At 43.3% G+C, this 13,463-nt stretch overlaps 1 protein-coding gene and 1 long non-coding RNA gene across 3 annotated transcripts in view; one reads left to right on the plus strand and one right to left on the minus strand.

Annotated features, from left to right (window-relative positions):
- LOC115320636 (cardioacceleratory peptide receptor) overlaps window positions 1–13,463 on the minus strand; it is a 387,787-nt gene that overhangs the window by 60,683 nt on the left and 313,641 nt on the right. The gene's annotated exons all lie outside the window — the stretch shown is intronic.
- LOC120842835 lies at window positions 3,786–6,819 on the plus strand. The gene is made up of 3 exons (XR_005716018.3): window positions 3,786–3,927; window positions 5,814–5,959; window positions 6,799–6,819. It is a non-coding gene; the product is annotated as an uncharacterized LOC120842835 (long non-coding RNA).

Raw genomic sequence — 13,463 nt, forward strand, 5'->3', positions numbered from 1 at the left:
GTCCGCCCTCCTTTCTGGGGGTGAATGAAAAGCGTCTAGTTAACGCAGTGAAAGCTAAGCTCTCACACGCCTTTCCCCGATTGTCTCGCCCATGGCCCCTTTTTGTAGAAAAATTAGCGCAGCGGAGGGTACGCTCCCACGTGCCTTTTCCCCATTCTGGCAAAGTAATGTCGGTGCAAGCCATGTATTCAGAGGTTGCTGTGGTTCCTGGAAGACACTACCAACATCCGTGTCGTACAGGGCTACTGAGCTTTCAGAACTGAGATGCGTTCCTTGTTATCTGTTTAGTTTCCATGTACTTTTGGGGAAACGGAAAAAGGGTTTTGTTGGCGGGGGAGTTTTTCGCTGTATATAAAAGAACCGCTCTCTAAAAAAATTTGCAGACGTGTTTGAGAAGGCGCGTCCGTCCCGCGTCTGCGGGTTTTCTCAACCTGAGACTTGTTTCCCTTCGTCGTCACGCGGAGTAGAAGGCCACCAGGATGGGAAGCAAGCGGAAAGCCCAGGATGACTACGCTACAGATTTCATGGATGAATCGTCGTTCTGGTTCCGCGTGCCAATTGTTAATCCGTGCATAAACGTGGAGCTGCCAGAGGGATTTGTGCCTTATGAAAGTATCTATCGGCTGGTCCTCCGAGACGAGAGCTAGCTGAGTGACCTAGAATCAGAGTTTCTTTGTTACCGCCAGTATGCTGTGACTAGCACCGTTGATCCAGTGTTATTTTGGAAACTTCATTTACCTGACTGGCCAGTACTGTCCCAAGCCTGGCTGGACATTTTGGGATTTCCTGTGTGCAGCGCAAATGTGGAGCGTGTGTTTTCAAAATTGCGGGTTGTGAACCGCAAGGAATGTGCTGCCATGACGGATGCAAGCCTCTCGAAGTATGCTTGCATCCACTATAATAACCAAGTGTGAGAAATATATGCTTCCCTGAGAAGTGTACGAAATATGTGAATAAAATCAGAACTCTCTATCTGTGATCAATCGCATTTTTTTTTCACCGATAATCATCGGTTTTAGCCTCGTCGTGAGACGTTCCACCGAAATACACCGGTATTTCGAAAATAAATAAACACCGAAAAACATCCGCCGATTTTTCTCACAAATAAACACCGGAAAATACACACCCTACTCATAACGCACAACCTTCACCTCCGCAACCTGCGGAAAGACCCACTACTTCATCAGACTCGTTGCTAGTAGAGACCATGTCCTCCACGCTGGAGCCAAACCAACAGGAACGGCTTTTCGTTATGCTGTGCAGTTTCCGCAATGTTTTCGATATCTCCCCTACAACATTTGGACAGTGCTCCCAAACCGAACATCGCATTTCCACAGACACAGAAAATATTATTTGCCATAGACCATATCGAGTTTCCTTATCGGAACGAAAGACCATTGAAACACATGTTGCAGAAATGCTGTCACAAGGTGTTATTCGACCATCTTCCAGTGATTGGTCATCACCTGACGTCCTAGTCAAAAAGAAAGACGGAAGCTTACACTTTTGTGTAGATTATCGACGTTTAAACAAAATTACGAAAAAAGACGTCTATCCCATGCCCCGCATAGATGACGCTTTGGATACACTGGCCGGGTCCTCTTTCTTTTCGTCTTTGGATCTGCGATCTGGTTATTGGCAGATACCGGTGGCCGAACAGGACAAACCAAAAACAGCTTTTACAACACCTGATGGTTTATATGAATTCAACGTAATGCCTTTCGGCCTCTGCAACGCACCGGCTACCTTCGAACGCATGATTGACTCTGTCCTAAGAGGTCTCAAGTGGAAAACATGCTTGTGCTACTTGGACGACATTATAAGTTTTTCCAAAAACTTCAACGACCACCTCAACCGACTTTCAGAAGTCCTTTCATGCCTCCAAAAAGCCGGTCTCAAGCTCAACACCAAAAAATGTCGATTTGCTGCTGAGCACGTAAAGGTTCTCGGTCACATTGTAAATGCAATTGGCATCAGCCCCGATCCTGACAAAATTCGAGCAGTAGTCGACTTCCCCAAACCACACAACATTAAACAACTTCAAAGTTTTATTGGCCTTTGCTCATACTTCCGCCGTTTCGTCCGCGACTTCGCCAAAATAGCCAACCCCCTCCATCAATTACTACAAAAAGCCACGTTGTTTCAATGGTCTGATCAATGTCAGAATTCCTTTACCCTCTTGCAGTCAATCCTGACAACTCCGCCAATTTTACGCCACTTTGACCCCTCTGCTACCACAATTATTCACACTGATGCAAGCGGCTTAGGCCTTGGCGCTGTTCTGTTACAAAGATCAAAAGATTCCCCGGATGAACAAGTTATTTCCTATGCGAGCCGCTCTTTGACCAAACCTGAGCAAAACTATTCAACCACGGAGCGCGAAGCTCTTGCCGTAGTCTGGGCGATTGGCAAATTCCGACCATACCTCTATGGAAGACACTTCGAAGTGGTCACCGACCACCACTCTTTGTGCTGGCTTACATCTCTTAAGGACCTAACCGGCCGCCTTGGACGATGGGCTCTGAAACTCCAGGAGTATGATTTTCATATCGTCTACAAAAGCGGTCGAAAACATCAAGACGCCGACGCCCTCTCTCGATGTCCACTTCCTCTTAACACTACTGCAGTTCCACCTGACACAAACACCACGGCCTCAATCGCTCTTATTTCCCGTGAGACTTTCCCCTCTGAGCAGCGTGCAGATCCGTGGATAAATCAGATAATCTCTCACTTGAATGGCACCAATCCGTCCAATAATCGACGTTTTCTTAATAAAACTAAACAATTTTCTATTATTGACGGAATGTTGTTTCGGCGAAATTATGATCCACAAGGTAAGCGTTGGCTTCTTGTCATCCCTCAACACCTCCGGCAAGAAGTATTACAGCATCTACACGATGACCCTACTGCCGGCCATCTAGGATTCATAAAAACCTACACAAGAGTTCGACATCGGTTCTTCTGGCCCGGAATGTATGCGACTATATTCAAGTACGTCAGGAGTTGCCACCTGTGCCAGCGTCGAAAGCGTCCCACGTCGTCTCCCCCCGGACTGCTCCAACCCATTGCTCCACCTCATTTAACCTTCGACGTTGTGGGAGTTGACCTCTTCGGACCCCTCCCGACATCCACGTCCCAGAACAACTGGATAATTGTCGCAATCGACCATCTCACCCGGTACGTCGAAACGGCGGCCCTTCCCAACGCCACAGCACCCGAAATTGCTGCATTCCTGCTTAACCAGGTGGTTCTCCGCCACGGAGCTCCACGTACTCTCATAAGTGATCGCGGACCGTCTTTTTTGTCTACCACCGTCCAAGCGTTACTCAATGCCTGCAACATCACACACCGTACCACGACCGCGTATCACCCTCAGACAAATGGGCTGACCGAGCGATTTCATCACACATTAGAAGACATGATTTCAATGTACGTATCAGAAACTCACACCAACTGGGATAGCATACTACACGGTAAAAACGTTCCGTAAAAAAACGTAGGACTTCTCATTAAAAGCTACGGAGAAGCATCCGTAATCTGAAATACGGTTGACTTGTCCGTAAATCTAAAGTTACGATTCTGTAAACAACAAAAAAAGTTGTTCGCAACAAGCTGAAAATTGTCTTATTTGGTTTAGACTAATAGACAACGGTTCTCACTCTTTAAAATATCATTTATTGCACTGTTAAACAACTTATAATAAAGGCTCTGAAACGAGGTGGCGCTAGTTACCGCTTCGTCGAAAAGGCTCGAAGTGAGATTTTTGTCTAGTACAATCACACTACCGCTATCTCTTCATCTACCCATCTCCGCTCGCTTGTTTTCCTTGTTTTGCTACCGCGCTTGTTTTGTCGAGGGGTAAAGGCGCTTGGTGATTTTTGCGGTTGCGACTGTTCTACGTTAAACTACCTTGTTGTTATCAAAACGGTGAGTTTGTTCTGCTCTTTTTATTAACATTGATTGGGGACTGTCATATATGCGTTCGTATTTTTGACACTTATTTCCTCGAAAGGAACGAAATCACGGATTTGCGTCGCTTTAAACTTTCGGGTTCAATGACGGTCGCCGCTATCTCAGTTCGTGTTTGACGTTCTTCTCAGAATTGAAAGCTCATGTCCGGTACTCGTTTGAACCTTGTGTCATGTCGCGAGCTCGCTGGTACGCGCGGTTCGTCGTTCGTAGCGATTGGGAGGCTGTTCGCGCGTGCTGGCTGGCAGGAGTGTTGCAGTAAAGCACATGACAACGCATTGTCTGAGTGCGTGAGTGTGCTTTACGAGTTTCGCAACGTTGTTCGCGCGGCCTGTAGCCTGCTCTTTTCGCCGGGGGGTCCCTATTGTTTCGTCGAAATTCGTTTCGCGGAAGTACGTTTTGTGGACAACTTTTCATGGACACGTTTCGTCGACACGAACGTTTCATCGGCACTCGTTACGCAAATTTCACGCTGCAGGGTCGTTTCGCCACGCGTGTATCAGTGAAGTGCGCGTTAACCCACACTCCCGCCTGCGTTCACACCACTTCGCGGTGACAGCCTGCGGCTGCACATTACAAAAATGTTAACCCACCTAACCGACCCGTACAGGTCGCTTCGCGGCGACAGTCTCGTGCAGGTTATTAACCCCCCCCCCCCCCCCCCAAAAAAAAAAAAAAATAAAAATAAAAACTAATTTGAGGTGTTGATGAAACGATCTGTTGAGGAAACGTCGTTCGATGAACCGATTCTTACCGGTGTATCACCACTGCGTGATGCGCGTTCACTAGTTAGCAATCACAATGCGGCTGATGAATTTCTCATTTCACAGAATGCACCTGTGTCACCGTACGCTGATTCCCCCCAACCACATGGTCTAAGACCATCGTATTGATATTAATTTTTATGCTCATAATATTCTATGTGTATATTAAAGCAATATACGTCCACTCATTACTTGCATGGCGCCACTCAGGAGGGCACGTGATACCACTGTTCCACGGACTGTAAGATTGTATGCATTAATCTTGGCTCTGCAGTCAGACTGTTTGTAAAGAGCTTAGCTACCGTTCCTGCAGATTCAAATCGTCTGAGATGCAAGCTCATATTTTTTTCAGGAGGCATCATCAACAACAATTGCACGCCTCCTTGTCACTGAGCGTCAGCCAATGTTTAAAGAGCCTATGCCATTCCTGAAGGCGGTATGCGTCTTGTTTGGAGCTTTTTGCGTGTTGAATTTACCTATCTAAAGGAAGCTTTGGCCAGTCTCGAGTTTATTCAACGGGGAGAGAATCTTAAAATGTGTCAAGTCCACAGGATATGTCATAGAATGACATAATCTATATCACCCTTTCATTTATCGTGCCGTAATGCCCTTTTTCACAACTCGCACAAGCATTTGAGCTGTATTAATTTTACAAAGAATTACGCTGATGCATTTTTATAATGAATTGATAACATGTGAACACTGGTTGTCATTAGGCTGTAACTTTCAAGGCTGGGAAACATGGTTATCTTGTATAGACCAGCACGCAGCACTGACGTCTTGCAGCTGCGGCGGCGCTGTCAATGGCACTGCGCATGCGCGCACACTTCATTTCACGCTAATTTGGTTTCTGCGCATGCGCAGTGCCCACACCTGGTGTGGGCAAACGCGGGCTTGTGTATAAACAGTGTGTCGGTGTATAGAATGTGTATTTGTTCAGCAGTCTTTCAGGCTTAACATGATCCAACACTACCATAGTCTGACCTGATAATAGAAAAAAAATGGCTTTACCTTCACCAGGCTGAGTATTCATGAAGCAAGCATGGCATTAATGTTAGATGATGCAATATATCCTCTTAGACTAATCTTCCAAATCAACCTGGAGAAGGGGTTGAAGAAAATGGGAGCAGTGACGCGAACGACGACCCATCGCAAGATTTTAGCGCTGCTGAAGGGCTTCAAATGAGTCTCCACAGAAATCCCTTGAATCTGTATGTTTTTTTATGGTAAGTGCAAATTTGAATTCCTGCACGTCTAGCGTGTCTCTAAGAGGGAGACGCCTCTAATGTGGCTGACGCCAACCTTTTAAGAAGTGTAAGGAAGGGCTTTGGGAATATTCAAAACTTCCAAATATCGAAGCGAATGATGTCATATTTTGTTTATACTTTCATTGAATATGACGGTTCTGCAGTTGTACCAATTTTCAATCTGAGAATGCTCCAGGACACACCATCTTAAACAAGCAACTGAAACGACTCGCAAAAGCCCACACAGATGTATGGAAACTGTATGCAAATAAAACATTTTCACTCGTTCATTTAAAACTGGAAGTCATCCTACAATTGTAAACAAAGATGTTTGATTTATAAAATTTTTGAGCCCCCAGAGCAAATGCATGATTTGCTGCGATACGCTGCTGTGAACCGGTGATGCATGCATGCAGTGCGAGTGCTACAATGTCAAGGCAGATGTGGCTGACATGATATGGTATTCATATCCTGTGTTATCAGGAGTCTGCATCTGTTTAATTACAGCATCCTGCCATTTTGCAGCTTATCTCCTTGCAACTTTTTTGCCCCTTGCTCTCGCACAAAATAATTATTCGTTCAATATTTAAATGTATTATTATTAAATAGTAACTTTTAAGCTTTGAAGTAAGTGAAGCTGCGTGGTTTTTCTTTTTGTTTTATAGAGGTTTTTCAAAGCACAAGTCGGCCGGTTTGGCAGCCACCTGCAGCTATGCTTGTACTGCTTGACTACTTATCATGTCCAGTGCCAACTGCTATTTAAGCTGCTCTAACTTGATTGAATTGATAGTCGAACAATCTTGTGTCTTGTTTTTCAGAAAATACAGTTTGCACCTCAAGACATCGAGCAATGTTTGATGATTTAACCATTTGTTGAATTACGGAGTCAACTTCGCTTTTGTTTTTCTATAGTAAGTCACAAGTCTGAGCTTTTACAGATTGAGCATGTCCCTGGGAGGGAGGCAACGCTGATGTAGCTGATGTCACTTTTTCGACAACTGTTGTAGCAATATCAGCCGCTTCTAACATGGTACCACTAAAACCCCAGTTTGAGTATGTATCAAGCTTTTTTCTATTCCATATTTTAGCAGGTTATGAGTTAACTTCAAAATGGAACTACATGGTTCATTTTTGCTTTGTAGAGGGTTTTTCAGGGCACAAGTTGGCTGATCTCTGGCAGCCTCCTGCAGCCATGCTTGCACTGCAGTGTTACTTTGCATGTCTAGTGCCAGCTGTGATTTAAGCTACTCTTACTTGCCTAAACTAGCATTCTGACAGTCTTGTGTGTCTTGTTTTTCAGAAAAAATAGGTAGCAGCTCGAAACGTCGATAAATGTTTGATGATTTAACCATTTCAACAAGTCGAGTTACAGAGTCAACCTCGCTTGTGTTTTTTATGGTAAGTCACAAGTCTGATTTCTTACATATTGAGCATGTCCCTGAGAGGGAGGCAACGCTGATGTAGCTGATGTCACTTTTTCAACAACTGTTGTAGCAATATCAGCCACATCTAACATGGTGCCACTAAAGCCCCAGTTGGAGCATGTATCAAGCCTTTTTCTAATGCATATTTTAGCAGGTTATGAGTTAACTTCGCAATGGAAAAGCATGGTTCATTCTTGTTTTGTAGAGGTTTTTCAGGGCACAAGTTGGCTGATCACTGGCAGCCTCCCCATACTTGCACTGCAGGGTTACTTTGCATGTCCAGTACCAACTGCGATTTAAGCTACTCTCGCATGCTTAAACTGGTATTCTGACAGTCTTGTGTATGTCTTGTTTTTCAGAAGATACGGTTAGCATCTCGAAATGTCGAGCAACGTTTGATGATTTAACCATTTGAACAACTCTAGTTACGGAGTCAACTTCGCTGGTGTATTTTCATGGTAAGTAAAAGGTCTGAGTTATTACAGATCGAACAGGACTCTGAGAGGGAGACAACGCTGATCTAGCTCGTGTCACTTTTCCGACAAGTTATGTAGTAGTGTCCATCACATGTAACATTGTTTTGGCCCCAACTGGTGTTACTATGCACTATAGCTAGATTCAAACCTAATATGCTAAATTCATTTGAATCTAGTTACTATAGCTAAATTCAAGCCTACTAGGTCACCTGCTGCTGGCTTTTTGTAGCCGATGATTTGCCACGTTTGATTCGCACGTAGTATTAAGTAGTGACACGTTGCAAGTAACATATTAATGTAACAATTGTTTTCTTGTTTGTGGGAAGTAACTTCTGTAACTTCTCGCTAAGTTTGTTGGAAGTAACTTCTGTATCACATTATTCTTTTCTGGATAAAAGAAAAGTAGCAATGTACTTTTGTAGTTAATTTTCTAATCTTTCTAATTACAGTTACATTGAGGAGCATAATCTGATGCATACCTTATATCTAGATTGTCATGGATAGACAACGACCAAAAAGATTACGCATTTTGGATTATGAATACAGAGAAAACACTGACAACAGATAAACGAGGAGAATTTTTTTTTTCAACTCCCTCCAAAAGTTGTGCGTACTGTGAGGCGCAGTGGTGGAGAAAGATAACCTCAGCGGCAATGGCTTTGTGTATCGTTAAGGTCTTAACCAGGAACAAATCCTTGTGTGTGCAAGCCATTCCACCGAGTGTGCCAGTTGAAAGCTTGTTCAGCAATGGAAATAGATGCGCTTGCCTTCAGTAAAGTAAAGATTTTGGATGAAAATTTACAAAAGCAACCGCTGCTTTAACATAAGATGTAATAACACGGATACAGGCACTTTGTGCAATAAACCTGAGCATAGACGGTTCCTACTTTTCCTTGTTTATTTCTTTAATAAAAAAGTCAGGTAAAATAATGGAATTACCTCTTAAGAATAACTGTTATAGGTTACCTTTTTCTTAACTAGCTTAATTAGGTAGTTTTTGTATATAAAGTATCTTGACCAAGGCGACAAATACTGCAAGGGCCCTCTAAATGCATATTTTTCGCTTAGTTTATGTGGATGCATACAAGGTCTTGCTGCAAGAAGATTTTAAATCCGCTTTCTTGTATATTCTAACACATTATAATGTAACCTTTAACTAAAGGGAACTGCATGGTTCTTTAGTCTTGTTTGTAGGAATTTCTTAGAGCACAGGTCCGCTGATTTCTGGCAGTTTCCTGTGGCCATTGCACTGCGAGATTACCTTGCATACTTATAGCCAGCTACAATTTAAGCAACTCTCATTTGTATAGATTGTCATTCGTGTTTGTCTTTTTTTTTCAGGAACTACATTTGAAACTGTACAACGTGGAGCAGTTTTTGACGATTGAGAACTTTGAAAAAGTCAGTTTGTGGAGTTGGCTGCACATGTTTTTTGCTGGCAAGTAAATACTTCAGTTTTTAAAATCTAGCATGTCTGAGATAAAAGCAAACCTGATGTGACTGACAGCACCCTTCTGAAAACTGTTTGGACAATATTGGTCACATCTAACCAGGGTTTTTCCCACGATGGGTGGCAGTGGCTTCGCTGCCAACTAGTCCTGCTAGCCACCCAATTCCTTGAAAAATGTCTTGTGGCCTGCATGTTTTGGCTTGGAAATCCACAGTGCTCGCCAGATTTCTGTGCCACGGCATGCAGGTACAGGTCCCCACAATCCAAATTAATGCGACTTGGTTGAGGTGCTAGGAGAAGAAAGCTGCAGCTGCTGCCTCTGTCCCCCTCCCCTCCACAGTCGCAGTCGGATGTCTATTTGTCTACAATTTATGAAGAAAAATCTGCGTCTAACATCTATTTTATCCTAAAATGTACAGCTTCACTAGATCAAAGGCCACATTTATTAAGAAGGCCTTCCACAAGATTGGCTTTTTCCTCTTTATCTGTGCAGACCCGATTATAGTCTCTGTAAATTAATTTTATGCGGTTGGCTTCACATATTTATTTCTAGTAGATATAAAATAACTGATGTAATGAAAGTTTCATGGTACTTTTTTTTTAATGGGTTGCTTGTTTCAGCTTGTCCTGTTTTCAATTTAAATGCGACAGCATTTGTATGTGAACCTTTTAGCACTTTTTAGTGGTCAGTTGGTGTGTTGGATGGTTCATGTGACCGATTTGACTCTAGCACAGGCAACGGCACAGGCACTTGAGGACAGCTTGGTTTGTATGAGCACTCATGCAGAGAGAACACTTTTTAAAATCGTGCATCTGACCCTATACCTTTGCCAGCTCCAAAACCAACTTGTGAATTGGAGTACCTATATGGCATGCAGGTACACCAAAATGCATCGTTCGCACACATCAGAACAATCTCTTAGAGAAAATTATAAAGAAGAATCTCCCTTTCAACGGGCAACAAAAAAAAAATGCGCAGTCAGAATGCGCTGACGAAGTGGCCAAGTGAGCTCCTTGAGTGGTAGGCACTTGGGTAAAAAAAATGGCTAGATCACATTTGGGGGGTAATCAGGTGCACAAAGTGTGGAGCTTGCAAACAGACATGCATGCCATATAAAAATACTCTGTTAATTTTTAACTCGCTCGACTCAAAAGCGTGTGCACAGGTGTGCTCAAACGTGGATAGGATGGAGCTCCCAAATTGTGAGATTGGCAGGGGTGGAACGGCTGCGCCATTTTGCGCCAGACGCATGTGTCTGCGCCATCCTGCGCCGCAGTTAATACCTCGTGCCATTATGCGCCAAATGGCAAAACGTGCGCCAAAAGCTTTTTTATTTTGTCTTGGTTTCGGTTTTATTGACTTGATTGGCCACAATGAGCGCGTTTAGCCTGACTGGCCTTGTAATCCTTTGTTCTGTTTATTCTCCCTGTGTATCCCGAGTAGGAAGCGCGCGAAAAAAAACTCGGGATTCTAAGCTCTACACCACCTCCTGCGACTGGATTGTTATTCTTTAACCATAAGCGGTTAAGCAAGTCGGCTGAGCTGAGGTCGAGCCGTTAAGCGTCAGATTGCCTGAGGCTCTGCGGCCCGGGATCCGGACGTCAGCCAGTTGAAAACAAATGAGCAAAATATTCCATTTAGTACTTCATTGTTAGAAGTCGGAACTGCATTCCCGCAAGATAAATTGTGATTTGATAGAACTGTAACACTGTCCGATCCGAAACCTTGCCGGCCAGCAGCTCTTACGCGAGTGGTAAATCTGCTCGGCATACATTAACCTTGCTCCTGCTTATCGCTTCAAATACGATAACTTCGTTAATCGTAGTCTGCTGCTTCGATATCGAGTTGCACAATAGGTTAAAGTCGAAATTTGTTGCCCTATTCCACCATGCAACTCCACGTCCGTTGCTTACGCACGTCACGTGGTTCGCACATATAATTACTATGTCGAGCACGTGTGGGTTGTGCGATAAGCAGTGCTGGTTTGCATTTTGAGCAACTGAAATCCACTCAGAAAATGTCAAGGATACTATCTTCAGAAACATAGGGTACTTGCTTTTTGATTCTCATTCACCGCTCATTCACACTGGAAGCGGATCCGCGTTCACAAAGCGGTTGCGAACGCGGTTGTATAAAGATCCAGTACAATTGCACATGCACTCGATGACATCAAGTGCGCATGTAATTGTACTGGATCTTTATACAACCTCGTTCGCAGCCGCTTTGCGAACGCGGATCCGCTTCCAGTGTGAATGAGCGGTAAGGCTCACAAAGTTTCAAGTTTTCGCATCTGTTATGCTGTTATCCCATCTATCTAGGTCCCTAACCACTCATGTTCATCTGTGCTGCTAAGCACGATTGATATTGCTCCCGTGCTTGTCTTAGACACAAGCTGAAGTGCAATGAAAACTGATCTGAGCTGCTCCTAGCCTGCTCCAGAGCATAGTTTTAGCTGCTCCCAACCTGCTCCAAAACAGCTGTTTCTGCTGCTTCCGTGGCTACTCCCAAGTACATTTCATGAGTTCCACCCCTGGATTGGGGACTGGGAGGAAGCTACTGCTTAGTCCCCAGTTTTTGATAGCAGTTTTAGTACAAATGCACTCTCTCAACCCCTCAGTTCTGTGAAAACTTTCAGGGATATCTAAATAGAAAATAAAGTTTTTAATGCTCGTGCTCTCTAAGCACTCGAGGCTGACCACCTGATTTGACGACGCGAAAGAGTGCAAGTAGCCCTTCGTTCTAATAGGAGATTTTAAGTGGCTGCCCAAACTTAGAAAAGTCTAGGATATGAGCTTAGCCAGTTTTACATAGACTCTTCTGCAACATCTCATGAACCTTAGAAATAAAGCATTACTCAAACTGGATCGAGTTTTCCGGTTGGTTCATCAGTTCTCAAGAAATGTTTCACATTATAAAGCAAATCACTATTGTAATTCCGGCATTGCATTTTTTCACAGTTTCGAACGAATCTAAGCTTGAATGAAGTGTATCGGTTTTGACTAAGGAACAGGAGAACAAGACCCTCAAGTCAAACATAGGTTTTAGATATCGGATCACAGGATGAACAATTAGGGGCTATGTCCATTTGACTTTTGTATAAGATGCATGACTAATAATTAAATGGGCTGAGGGGGGCTGTGTCTTATGCACAAAGCTCAATTTGCACATGTTGATTTGATACAGATATTTAATTATTTTTTTCTTTGTTTTCTCTTCTTTAGCACATCACGTTACATGCAGCATCTGAAAACAAAGGCAAAACACCACGGGGCTCCACTTTGGCTTCTCAAGGACCGAAATAAAGTGTTTGAAGGTACTTTTCTTATTCTCTGATCAATTATTCAGGTGACATTGCATGATTGTTGCAAGCAGCATAGGAAAGAATACTCAATATTCTTTTAAAGAGATCCTTTTCCAATTCAAAATTCTGTAACCTTTTTTTTTTTTTTTATAGAAAACCTGTTGGTCTGAGCGTCATAATGAACATTACTCTATGTATAGAGCAGTATCACTAAGGGACTGGCTGTAAAACGAACTGGAGAAATTTGCTCCTACAAGCATTGAGCTCATATTCTTACCAAAGGACTATTTTAGCAGTGAACACCATTGTGACATGTCAAGGCACAGCTCCGTCTCTGTGGAATGTGAAAACAGCATTCTCTATATTTTCAAGCATGAGTGCCGACGCAGATGACAGAGTGACGTTTGGTGTTGTTGAGAAGGTGCTTTATATCGCTGTTTGAAATTGCAATGATCGCAGTGGCCGATCAGACTGCAGATAATGTTTTGTAATCCCACTGCCTTCTATAATTCTGTATGTTGATCTGAATGCCAGAACTTGCAGAAGAAAACACAACTGACATTGAGGAAACTTGCTGCAGATGCATTTCTCAGCTGTATTGCCTGCTTTCCACAACGGGTGGTGGCACTTCTCGACAAGAGCACTCAACACGACTCAGTTGTATACATCGGTGCCCATTGTCAAAAATTTTAATAATATAGTTCTATTTTTCACAGACTGGAGTTGCACCTTAAAAGTTTTCATGGGAATCTGTGTCACAAAAAGAAAACCGTTGATAAATAAGTTCAGTTTGCTAAATGAAGGCATTGATTCATCCAGCTCGTTTTACAG

This window comes from Ixodes scapularis, unplaced genomic scaffold, assembly GCF_016920785.2.
Source record: "Ixodes scapularis isolate PalLabHiFi unplaced genomic scaffold, ASM1692078v2 PGA_scaffold7__128_contigs__length_106722199, whole genome shotgun sequence".
In the NCBI taxonomy this organism is placed as follows: Eukaryota; Metazoa; Arthropoda; class Arachnida; order Ixodida; family Ixodidae; genus Ixodes; species Ixodes scapularis.